The sequence below is a fragment of the Hyperolius riggenbachi genome, chromosome 12, assembly GCF_040937935.1.
Source record: "Hyperolius riggenbachi isolate aHypRig1 chromosome 12, aHypRig1.pri, whole genome shotgun sequence".
In the NCBI taxonomy this organism is placed as follows: domain Eukaryota; kingdom Metazoa; phylum Chordata; class Amphibia; order Anura; family Hyperoliidae; genus Hyperolius; species Hyperolius riggenbachi.
Window position 1 is genome coordinate 62096484 of NC_090657.1, and position 12412 is coordinate 62108895.

The window sequence follows — 12412 nt, forward strand, 5'->3', positions numbered from 1 at the left end:
TTAGGCGGCAGGCAGAGAGTAGTCCAAATCCAGGCAGAGGTCGGTGCAGGCTGGAGGCAGAGAGTAGTCCAAATCCAGGCAGAGGTTTGTGCAGGCTGGACCCAGAGAGTAGTCCAAATCCAGGCAGAGGTCGGTGCAGGCTGGAGGCAGAGAGTAGTCCAAATCCAGACAGAGGACTGTGCAGGCTGCAGGCAGAGAGTAGTCAAAATACAGGCAGAGGTTGGTGCAGGCAGCAGGCAGCAGGCAGAGAGTAGTGCAAATCCAGCCAGAGGTTGTGGCATGCAGAGATTAGTCAAAATCCACAGAAGTCGGTGCAGGCTGGACCCAGAGAGTAGTCCAAATCCAGGCAGAGGTCGGTGCAGGCTGGAGGCAGAGAGTAGTCCAAATCCAGACAGAGGTTGGTGCAGGCAGCAGGCAGAGAGTAGTGCAAATCCAGCCAGAGGTTGTGGCATGCAGAGATTAGTCAAAATCCACAGAAGTCGGTGCAGGCTGCAGGCAGAGAGTAGTCAAAATCCAGGCAGAGGTCGGTGCAGGCTGCAGGCAGAGAGTAGTGCAAATCCAGGCAGACGTTGGTGCAGGCGGCAGGCAGAGATTAGTCAAAATCCAGGCAATAATCGGTAACCGTAAGGCAGAAGCACTTAGCTCAGAAGCAGTTGGGAACCAAATGGCTATATTGTTAACATCCTGTGCTTTCAAATGAGCTTATCTGCCATCTCTGCCATGGCAGTCAAACTTGGAGTAGATAAAGTCGCACTCTGTGGCAATGCAACCAAAGAAAAAAGGGGGTGAGGCGTGCAGAAAACTTATCCGGATACCACAGGGACTTCAACGTAGATCAGCAAGTATGGAGATCTGCACCACCTCTCTGGATAAATCTTAATTTATTTATTAGCAAAAGACATACACCTCTAAAAGAACCACAGGGCAAGACAGTCCACTGTTTCTGGCTCCTGCCCATCTTCAAGTTGCCCGCGTGGGTGCTGGGTGCAGATACTGGGTGCAAATACTTTCCGCCATGCCTGTACTGGGTGCTAGCTATGGGTGGGGTTTGAGTGTCACGTGGGTTTTGAATGCAGATACTTTAGGCGTGGTTACTAGTTAAGTGAGTGCTTGGTGCAGATAGTGGGGGGCCTTGTGGAGGCTGTGTGCAGGTGTGAGTACTGGGTGCAATGTCAGGCCTGGGTGCAGATACTTGGTGTCATGTGAGTGTAAGTACTGGGTGCCAGCAATGTGGGGAAAGGGGTGTGGGTGGATGATGGGAGAAGTAGAGGTCAGTGTGGGTGCTGCAGGAAGGTGAAGTCATTGGAGGTGCTGGGGGAGGGAGACATCAGTTTAGGTGCTGGAGGTCATTATGGGTGCTTCTGGGGACAGGAAGGGTGCTTTTGGGGGAGGCAGGATCACTGCAGTGCTATTGCTGGGGAGGGAGAGGTCAGTATGGGTCCTAGGTGGAGGGGGAAATCCCTGTGGGTGCAAGGTTGAGGAAAAAGTCGCTGCTATCAGTGAGACACCATCTTACCTGCTCCCACACAGCTGTGGGCATGGTTACACTAAAGGTGGCCACTAACGGTCCAATTTCTAGTGAAAAATCGTTTGAGCGATCAGAAATTTTGATCGGATTGGTTGTAAATAATCTCAGTTGGTGGACACAATCGATTATGAATGAGTGAAAAAAATGTCGGCCGAATGAATTTTCGTCGAACCAAAATTTGGATTTTCTTGTTGGTTGTGATAGGTAGGAAGCAAAGATTGGTTCGTTGATTGTGTAGTGAACGATTTTTCGCTAGAAATTGGACCGTTAGTGGCCAGCTTAAGATTCCTGTATGGCACCTCTTAAAGGGACTCCGAGCAGTGCAAAAACTATGGAAAGATGCATATAATTTTAAAGGTCTCTTTCTCCTCTTTCCAATGATATATAAACCGCCGCCCAACGCCTTTTAGTTTTCGCTATTTTCGCGATTGAAATTGGTGCGGCCGCAATTTCGATCGCGAAAATAGAGAAAACTAAAAGGCGTAGGGCGACGATTTAGGGGTCGTCAGAAAGAAGAGAAAGAGAGCTTTAAAATGATATCCATCTTTCCATAGTTACATTGTATTACACAGGGCGACTTTTTCTCAAAGTCAGCAGCTCCATTCTGCTGAAAAAGTCGCCCTGTGTAATACAATGCAACTATGGAAAGATGGATATCATTTTAAAGCTCTCTTTCTCCTCTTTCTGACGACCCCTAAATCCTCGCCCTACGCCTTTTAGTTTTCTCTCGCAGTCGCGGCAATTTCAATCGCGAAAATAGCGAAAACTAAAAGGTGTAGGGCGGCGATTTATATATCATTGGAAAGAGGAGAAAGAGAGCTTTAAAATGATATGCATCTTTCCATAGTTTCTGCACTGCTCGGAGTCCCTTTAACGCCAGTGTCCCAGATGGGGAGGAGTTTCCTGTGGTTGTGGGTGGGGCTTTCCGTGGGGTTGATGCTTATCACTGAAGGAGGCGGAGCTTTGTTTTTGAGGCTAAAGCGGCCTTTTTATGGGGATTTAAAAAGGGGGTTGCTTGGGCACCCAGAGCCCCCCTCCCCTTCTGCACGTGCCTGGCGGAGGGGACCCCCAGGAAAGTGGCTGACGGTGGAGCTGGAGTAAAGTACACAGGCTTCTAGGGACTGGAGGAAGCCCCAGGTAAGTAATGCAGGAATACATTTTTTCAACTCGTCTCCTTGTAGTCAGAGGGATGCGGAGGCTGCCGTATGTATTTCCTGTTAAACCGAGCCCATTCTCTGGCACTCCTGCTGCTCTCTAGATTCTGTGTCAGTGTTTGTGGGTTCAAGTATTGGGTGCAGACGATCACCAGGACAGTCAGAACATGCATTGCTTAAAAGGAAATAAATATGGCAGCCTCCATTTCCCGCTCCCTTCAAGGTCAGGTTTATTTATTCTGCCACATTGCCTTCTGCTTTATATCTGTCTGCCTCCTCTTCCTCTGTGTTTCCTCAAATTGGCCTCCACTTCCTCCATCTTCTGTTCTGGTCTTCCAACACTTCTACTACCTTGGGGCTACTGGTTTTTATTAGGTTTTTTTAAGTGAGAGGGACATGGAGGCTGCCATATTTATTTCCTTTTAAAAAATGCACATTACCTGGCTGTCTTGCTGATCCTTTGCCTCTAATAGATTTAGCCATAGACCCTGAACAAGCATGCAAATCAGATGTTGGACTGAAGTTTAACTGCCAGGTCATTTGCATTGTTTAAAAGGAAATGAAGCCTCCATATACCTCTCACTCCATTTGTCCTTAAAGAGTAACTGTCAGGCTGCAGAAGCTAATTTAAACCTCTATTCTCCTGTGTTAAACAGTTTAGAAGGTTGCCCAAAAGCAATTAGTGAAGATAAAAATCTCAGTTACCTTTGATGTGTGCTTATCAGCAAGTCTGTTATTCTTAAGAAGACGCAAGCCGCATACCATACTGCAAAGCATTCTGGGGCTCTCCCCTCGGCTGCTAATGAGATGTTACAGCAGCTTGTAATTGCATAGCACTGATAAATCTCGGGCAGACTACACTGCAGGAGTCAGCTATTGTTCCTAGCCACATGGCTCATTAATATTCACTGCACACTGTGTTATTTAGTACAAGCTTATCTGTGATCAGGAAGCAGGCAGGACATGACGACACATTTGACAGAAAAACATGGAGCCTGCCATGAGCTGTCAGGAGCATCTATCTCTGCATATACTATATACAAATTCTGTGAAATCCAAACGTGGACAGTGAAATGCATATGTAATGTAAGTACAGCCAATCTTTAGCTACTGATATATGTGTTTATTTTCTCTGAGACCTTATACCTAACAGCTCCTCTTTAAAGCAATCCTAAAACCCTAAGGGCCCATTCACACTAGAGCGTTTTCCCGGCGATTTCGCCAAAACGCTCAAGCGCTAGCCCTTTTTAAAGTGCTAGTGCTATAAAACCCTATGCGCCCGTTCTTACTTGGGCGATTTTGCATTAATCGACGGCGGTTAACGCAAATCGCCAAACGCGTAGCCTGAACCATTTTCAGGCGATTTCCCGGCGATCGCGTTTCAGTGCTATAAAAGCGCTAAACGCGACTGCAGAAAAATCGCCGCAGTGTCCAGTGATTTTTTTTTCTTTTTTTATTCTGTGCGGAAAAATCACTCCCGCAAAACGCAGGCAGTAATCGCTGGGGTTTTGCGCTTTTAAGTGTGAATTTTAAGGTGAAATTTTAATGCATAAAATTAACATCTCCTGGAGAGTTGATATAAAGCTGTCCTAAAATTCCATTTATTTTGCCCACACCCCTCCCCATTTGCCAGGAGATCACCAAAAAAATAAGCATTTGACCTGAGTACAGGGAGGAGGAAGTTCAGTTGTGTCTGTCAGGGAAAGTGGGTGGGGAGCTGCAGCACTGTAGGGATGGGAGGAGCAATGTACGGCTTCCGGGACACCTTCAGACTTACTCCCTGCAGATACTTATTTTCACACAGGGTCCTAACAAAATGAAGTGGTTTTGATAAAAAAAGTAAGGAGGTTTAGGAGAGCTTTGTATAAACTAACCAGGTAATGTTTAACCTATTCAGGTTCCGTCGTTTTCACGTGAGAAATGTTCACCTCCCATTCATTAGCCTATAACTTTATCACTACTTATCACAATGCACTGATCTATATCTTGTTTTTTCTGCCACCAATTAGGATTTCTTTGGGTGGTACATTTTGCTAAGAGCCACTTTACTGTAAATGCATTTTAACAGGAAGAATAAGAAAAAAATGGAAAAATTCATTATTTCTCAGTTTTTAGCCATTATAGTTTTAAAATAATACATGCCTCCATAATTAATACTCACGTATTGTATTTGCCCATATGTGCCGGTTATTACACCGTTAAAATTATGTCCCTATCACAATGTATGGCGACAATATTTTATTTAGAAATAAAGGTGCATTTTTTCCATTTTGCATCTATCACTATTTACAAGTTTAAAATAAAAAAAATATAGAAATATTTCATCTTTACATTGATATTTAAAAAGTTTAGACCCTTAGGTAAATATTTACATGTTTTTTTTTTTTTTATTGTAATGGTTTTTTTTTTTTATAGTAAACATTTTATTTGGGTAGTTTTGGGAGGGTGGGAGGTAAATAGATTTATCATGTAAATGTGTGTTAATTTTAATTTTTTTTTTCTTACAGGTGTAGTATTACTTTTTGGCCACAAGATGGCGGCCATGAGTTTGTTTACATGACATCACTCTAAGCGTAACACACGCTTACAGTGACGCATCGGGAAGGGAACGGCCAGAAAAGGCGCAGCTTCCGAGAGAAGCTGTCGCTTTTTCAGCGGGGGAGAGGAATCAATGATCGGGCACCATAGCCCGATACATTGATTCCCTGGCTACCGAATCCGCGGCCGGGAGTGCGCGTGCACGCGCGCATGGTTCCTGGACGTAGAAACTACGTCCAGGAACCAAAATAGGTTAATCTATTAGTTACATTTTCAGTTCAGGTACACTTTAAAGTAACCCGAGGCCATCCTCAAAAAATATACTTGCCTAACAAGAAGGAAGATCCTGTATAATCCAGAGACTTCCCACATCCTCCTCCCAACTGCCTGCACTGCGCGTGACCCTCCTGAAGATCACAACCATTCTCCTCTTCATGCATGAGCGCAGACGTGCGCAAGCAGCTCCTGCTTGCTGCCCAGGCGTGGCTGTACTTGCGCATTATGGCCATGCTCGTGCATGAAGAGGACCATGGTTGCGATCTGAAATCTGACAAGCTCTTGTCAGATTTATTTCGGGACTTCTGTGAGTTGCAATGGGGAACCGGAGGAGGACTTGGGATCAGCCATGGGCGTCCGCAGAACATTTTCCGGGGAGGGCGGCGCCGAAACTTTGGGGTGGTGTTGTGTGGCTACGTCATGCAAAAAAAATGGGTGTGGTCATGAACCAGAATGTGGGCGTGGTCGCGGGTGGAGACAAGTTTACATGATCTTAGCAATGTGGGACATTAGATTAGGACAGTGGTGGTGAACTTTTTGAAGGTCGAGTGCCCAAACTGTAACCCAAAAGTCACTTTACTATCGCAAAGTGCCAACAGCAATTTAAACTAAATACAAACGTTTTAACTCATACATAAAGATTATGGAAAATCCAAGTTGAAAATAAACTGTGAAGATAAACCATTTCATCCATCCGACTCCTGAAAAATGTGTTCATTTTTTTTTTTTTTAGAACCTCCCAGTTTCATTTTTCGGTTTTAAAAAGCTGAAAAAGTAGGTTTAATGCTATTGTCTCATATGATGATGATCCAGCTTTTTCCATAGTCTCGCAGTTAGCAATCATGTGACCCCCAACAAGACAAATTCAGCAATCATGAGGTCCCCCCATCAAGACAAATTCAGCAATCATTAGGCCCCCAACATGACCAACTCAGCAATCATGAGGCCCCCAACAAGACAAGTTCAGCAATCATGAGGCCCCCCAACATGACCAACTCAGCAATCGTGAGCCTCCAACAAGACAAATTCAGCAATCTTGAGGCCCCCAACAAGACAAATTCAGCAATCGTGAGGCCCCAACAAGACAAATTCAGCAGTCATGAGGCACATAAATAGACAGCATTTCACATAAATAGGCAGAATGCCCCCTTAATATGGTAGACATCTCTCACCTGGCAGCAGTTCCCCAAAATACACTCAATCTGACAGCAGTGGTTCCCCAAAAATAGGTAGCCCCAGGTCTATAGGTGTCCCCAAAATAGGTGGCCAGTGGTATAGATGTCCCCAGAACAGGTAGCCAGGGGTAGAGATGTCCCCAGAACAGGTAGCCAGGGGTAGAGATGTCCCCAGAACAGGTAGGCAGGGGTAAATGTGCCCAGTATATGCAGGCAGGGGTATATGTGCCCAGTATATGCAGGCAGGGGTATATGTGCCCAGTATATGTAGGCAGGGGTATATGTGCCCAGTAGATGTAGCCAGGGGTATATGTGCCCAGTATATGTAGCCAGGGGTATATGTGCCCAGTATATGTAGCCAGGGGTATATGTGCCCAGTATATGTAGCCAGGGCAGGGTTCTCCCCAGAAATTTTTTTCAGCCGGGTGGCATGAAAAAGTAGCCGGGTGGGGAAGTAAGGGCCCTTTTCCACTAGGTAGTGCGATCGCAAATGTGCTGCGATCACGCAACCTACAATTTACACTACCCGTGATTGCTCCATATAGCTGCTGGGAACGGATCACGATCGCCCGACAATTGTGATTCAGAAAAATACGACGCATGCTAGTGGGAAATGAGCACCGCGATTTACATGTTATCACGGTGCTCATCAAAACGGCTGCGATCCGCTTTCTGAAGTGGATCGCAGGTAGTGGAAAAGGGCCCTAAGGTCATGCTGGGTGGAAAAGAAGGGTAACCCCAAAGTGGTGTGGGTGGGTAAGTCAGGCTGGTGGGTTGAGTAAGTGGATAGGTAGGTCTAGGGTAGGCTTGTGGTCAGGCTGGTGACTAGTGGGGAGGTTGTCTGGCTGGTGGGCTAGTGGGGTGGGTGGTCAGGTTGGTGGGCTATTGGGGAGGTGGTCAGGCTTGTGGGCTAGTGGGGAGGTGGTCAGGCTGGTGAGCTAGTGGGGTGGTGATTGGGCTGGTGGTCAGGTTGGTGAGCTAGTGGGGAGGTGATTGGGCTAGTGGGGAGGTGGTCAGGCTGGTGGGCTAGTGGTCAGGCTAGTGGGGTGGGTTGTCAGGCTGGTGGGCTAGTGGTCAGACTGGTGAGCTAGTGGGGTGGTGATTAGGCTGGTGGGCTAGTGGGGAGGTGGTCAGGCTGGTGGGCTAGTGGGGAGGTGGTCAGGCTGGTGAGCTAGTGGGGTGGTGATTGGGCTGGTGGGCTAGTGGGGAGGTGGTCAGGCTGGTGGGCTAGTGGTCAGGCTAGTGGGTTAGTGGGGTGGGTTGTCAGGCTGGTGGGCTAGTGTTCAGGCTGGTGAGCTAGTGGGGTGGTGATTAGGCTGGTGGGCTAGTGGGGAGGTGGTCAGGCTGGTGGGCTAGTGGGGAGGTGGTCAGGCTGGTGGGCTAGTGGGGAGGTGGTCAGGCTGGTGGGCTAGTGGGGAGGTGGTCAGGCTGGTGAGCTAGTGGGGAGGTGGTCAGGCTGGTGGGCTAGTGGTCAGGCTGGTGGGCTAGTGGTCAGGCTAGTGGGTTAGTGGGGTGGGTTGTCAGGCTGGTGGGCTAGTGGTCAGGCTGGTGAGCTAGTGGGGTGGTGATTAGGCTGGTGGGCTAGTGGGGTGGTGATTAGGCTGGTGGACCAGTGGGGAGGTGGTCAGGCTGGTGGGGAGGGTGTGCAACTCACCTCGCCCCCCACAGATGCAGCTGGCTCCCCAGGCTCTCGCAAACCTTAAGTGGGGGCGGCAGCGTGCTCTGCTCAACCAGCTCCTCAGGTTTAGTAAAAACACAGAACGATTTAAAAAAACACCTCAGTGTTCTCCCCAGGCTGCGAGCAGTGTGGAGTAGGGGAATGCCCACAAGTGCAGTAGCTGGGGTCCGGCCTCAATCCCCCCTCCCTCTCCCCCCGCTCAACCAGCTCCTCAGGCGGTGGCAAATCCAGCGTCACTGGCTCTCGGCTGTCTCAAACGCTAGAGCACAAGCCTGCCGCCTGATTCACGGTGTCTCCTGTCCTCTCCCCGATGCTGCACATACTTTTTAGTGTGCACAGCATCGGAAAGAGGACAGGAGACACCGTGAATCAGGCGGCAGGCTTGTGCTCTAGCGTTTGAGACAGCCGAGAGCCAGTGACGCTGGATTTGCCACCGCCTGAGGAGCTGGTTGAGCGGGGGGAGAGGGAGGGGGGATTGAGGCCGGACCCCAGCTACTGCACTTGTGGGCATTCCCCTACTCCACACTGCTCGCAGCCTGGGGAGAACACCGAGGTGTTTTTTTTAATCGTTCTGTTTTTTTTGTTTTTTTTTTTAATTCCCTGCAATAGCTAGCTCCCAAATAGCCCCCGACAACCCGTCCGCAACTTCATTCATATGGCTTTAGATTGCACGGCCTGTCAGCCTGTTACATACGCATACTTATAGGCTTGACAGTGTCCGTGCACGCAGACAGCCTCAATGTGTGCCTCTGAACTGTGTCGGCTGCCTCGCTGGCGCGCCGCCTCCTCTGTCGTTCTGCATGGAGGTCTCTGAAGAGACAGTCTTCAGCCCCTGCGCTGGTCCCGCCTCTACTGCTCGGCCAATTAATGCACAAGCTCGCCGGGAAGCGCGAGATCTCGTGCACGGAACTGTGTAGCTTCAGGAGCAGCGCTGGTTGTTTTTTTTTTTTTTTTTTGCGAGAGTGCCCAGCGCCGGTGATGACAACTGGAACGCAGCCAGCCGGGCGGTAATTGAATTTACCCGGGCGGCCCGCCCACTTGTTTGATCCTGGGGAGAACACTGCAGGGGTATATGTGCCCAGTATATGTAGCCATGGGTATATGTGCCCAGTATTTGTAGCCAGGGGTATATGTGCCCAGTATATGTAGCCAGGGGTATATGTGCCCAGTATATGTAAGCAGGGTTATATGTGCCCAGTATATGTAGTCAGGGGTATATGTCCCCAGTATATGTAGTCAGGGTTATACGTGCCCAGTAGTGTTGGGCGAACAGTGTTCGCCACTGTTCGGGTTCTGCAGAACATCACCCTGTTCGGGTGATGTTCGAGTTCGGCCGAACACCTGATGGTGTTCGGCCAAACCGTTCGGCCACATGGCCGAACTAAGAGCGCATGGCCGAACGTTCCCCGAACGTTCGGCTAGCGCTCTGATTGGCCGAACGGGTCACGTGGTTCGGACCCGAACGCGCTCTGATTGGCCGAACTGTCACGTGGTTCGGGTAAATAAATACCCGAACCACGTCATATCTCCGCCATTTGTCTGTGGGTTTAGCTTTGGGTAGGCAGGCAGGGTAGTTCGCGCTCCAGCCACGCTAGCCAGGGTCCCCCCAGTCATTGTGTCGCTGCTGGGAATAGTAGTACACCGCTCGCTCAGCCACACTATATAGCATTGTGTTTACTGCCACTCTGTGTACCTTGCTCAGCCACACTATATAGCATTCTGTTTACTGCCACTCTGTGTCTGCTGGGAATAGTAGTACACCGCTCGCTCAGCCACACTATATAGCATTGTGTTTACTGCCACTCTGTGTACCTCGCTCAGCCACACTATATAGCATTCTGTTTACTGCCACTCTGTGTCTGCTGGGAATAGTAGTACACCGCTCGCTCAGCCACACTATATAGCATTGTGTTTACTGCCACTCTGTGTACCTCGCTCAGCCACACTATATAGCATTGTGTTTACTGCCACTTTGTGTCTGCTGGGAATAGTAGTACACCGCTCACTCAGCCACACTATATAGCATTGTGTTTACTGCCACTCTGTGTACCTCGCTCAGCCACACTATATAGCATTCTGTTTACTGCCACTCTGTGTCTGCTGGGAATAGTAGTACACCGCTCGCTCAGCCACACTATATAGCATTGTGTTTACTGCCACTCTGTGTACCTCGCTCAGCCACACTATATAGCATTCTGTTTACTGCCACTCTGTGTCTGCTGGGAATAGTAGTACACCGCTCGCTCAGCCACACTATATAGCATTCTGTTTACTGCCACTCTGTGACTGCATTGAACGCGACCCACGCATTGTGCGCATTCTGGACAACACCAATTACTGGGTTTATACACTTCTGGATCCACGGTACAAACACAATGTTCCAAAACTGCTTGAAGAAAGAGTCAGACAGGTCAAAATGGAAGAATACCAGTAGGCCCTTGTGGAGACTTTAGAGAGGAGATTGACATCCTCCCCCTCCTCTAGCCAGTTGTACGCTGACAGACTGACTTCCGCAAACCCAGGACGACCAGGAGGGCAGCAAACAACACAAGCCGCAGCTAGTGCCTAAAAGGGAATTGTATCGGCAGTGTCCTTGGAGTGGGAAAATTTTCTGACACCCATGCAGCAGCAGCCCACAGAACAGCAAGCGTGCAGATCCACCTCCAACACCGATCGCCTGGAGAAGATGGTCAAGGACTACATGTCAGATGGCGTAGCTGTGTTGAACAATCCATCTGCACCCTTCAACTATTGGGTATCGAAGCTAGACACCTGGCACGAACTGGCAATGTACGCAATAGAGGTGCTGGCTTGCCCGGCAGCCAGCGTTATGTCGGAACGCTGTTTCAGTGCTGCCGGAGGCATCGTCACAGATCGGCGTATCCGCCTCTCCACAGAAAATGCAGACCGTCTGACTCAAATTAAAATGAATCAATCCTGGATTGGAAACGACTATGCAACACTCCCGGACCCCAACCAAGTAACATGAACAATGACCATCTGTGATGGGTTAGCGTTGCCGGTCCCTGTTTATGGAACCTCTCATCTTTATTACATTTATGACTGCATGGCGGTAAAAAGCATGCTATCCGCACGCTTCTTGTCCTCATGCAAGGCCTGGGTTGTTGTGTCTCAAAGCGTGGCCTTCTCCTCCTGCGCCTCCTCCTGTTACATCACGTGTGCTGCTGCTGGGTTAGCGTTTCCGGTCCCTGTTTATGGAACCTCTCATCTGTATTACATTTATGACTGCATGGCGGCAAAAAGCATTGCTATATCCGCACGCTTTTTGTCCTCATGCAAGGCCTGGGTTGCGTCTCAAAAAGCGTGGCCTTCTCCTCCTGCGCCTCCTCCTGTTCCATCACGTGTGCTGCTGCTGGTGCTGGGTTAGCGTTGCCGGTCCCTTTTCCTGGAACCTCTTCTCTGTATTACATTTATGACTGCATGGCGACAAAAAGCATGTTACCTGTGCAAAGAAACATGACATTTTCCACATTTAAAAGACAGTTTTTCCTTTGAAACTTTACAATCAATTTTCTCAAAAACTATAAGCTCTTTTTCAAATATTTTTTTTTCCTCTTGTACCCACTCCCAAGGTGCACATACCCTGCAAATTAGGGGGTATGTAGCATGTAAGGAAGCTTTACAAAGCACGAAAGTTCGGGTCCCCATTGACTTCCATTATGTTCGGAGTTCGGCGCGAACACCCGAACATCGCGGCGATGTTCGGCGAACGTTCGCGAACCCGAACATCTAGGTGTTCGCCCAACACTAGTGCCCAGTATATGTAGCCAGGGGTATATGTGCCCAGTATATGTAGCCAGGGGTATATGTGCCCAGTATATGTAGCCCGGGGTATATGTGCCCAGTATATGTAGCCATGGGTATATGTACCCAGTATATGTAGCCATGGGTATATGTACCCAGTATATGTAGCCAGGGGTATATGTGCCCAGTATATGTAGCCAGGGGTATATGTGCCCAGTATATGTAGGCAGGGTTATATGTGCCCAGTATATGTAGCCAGGGGTATATGTGCCCAGGATATGTAGGCAGGGTTATATGT

General features: G+C 48.8%; 1 protein-coding gene across 3 annotated transcripts in view; it reads left to right on the forward strand.

Annotated features, from left to right (window-relative positions):
* Positions 1 to 12412, forward strand: part of CCDC57 (coiled-coil domain containing 57) — a 131370-nt gene that overhangs the window by 62261 nt on the left and 56697 nt on the right. The gene's annotated exons all lie outside the window — the stretch shown is intronic.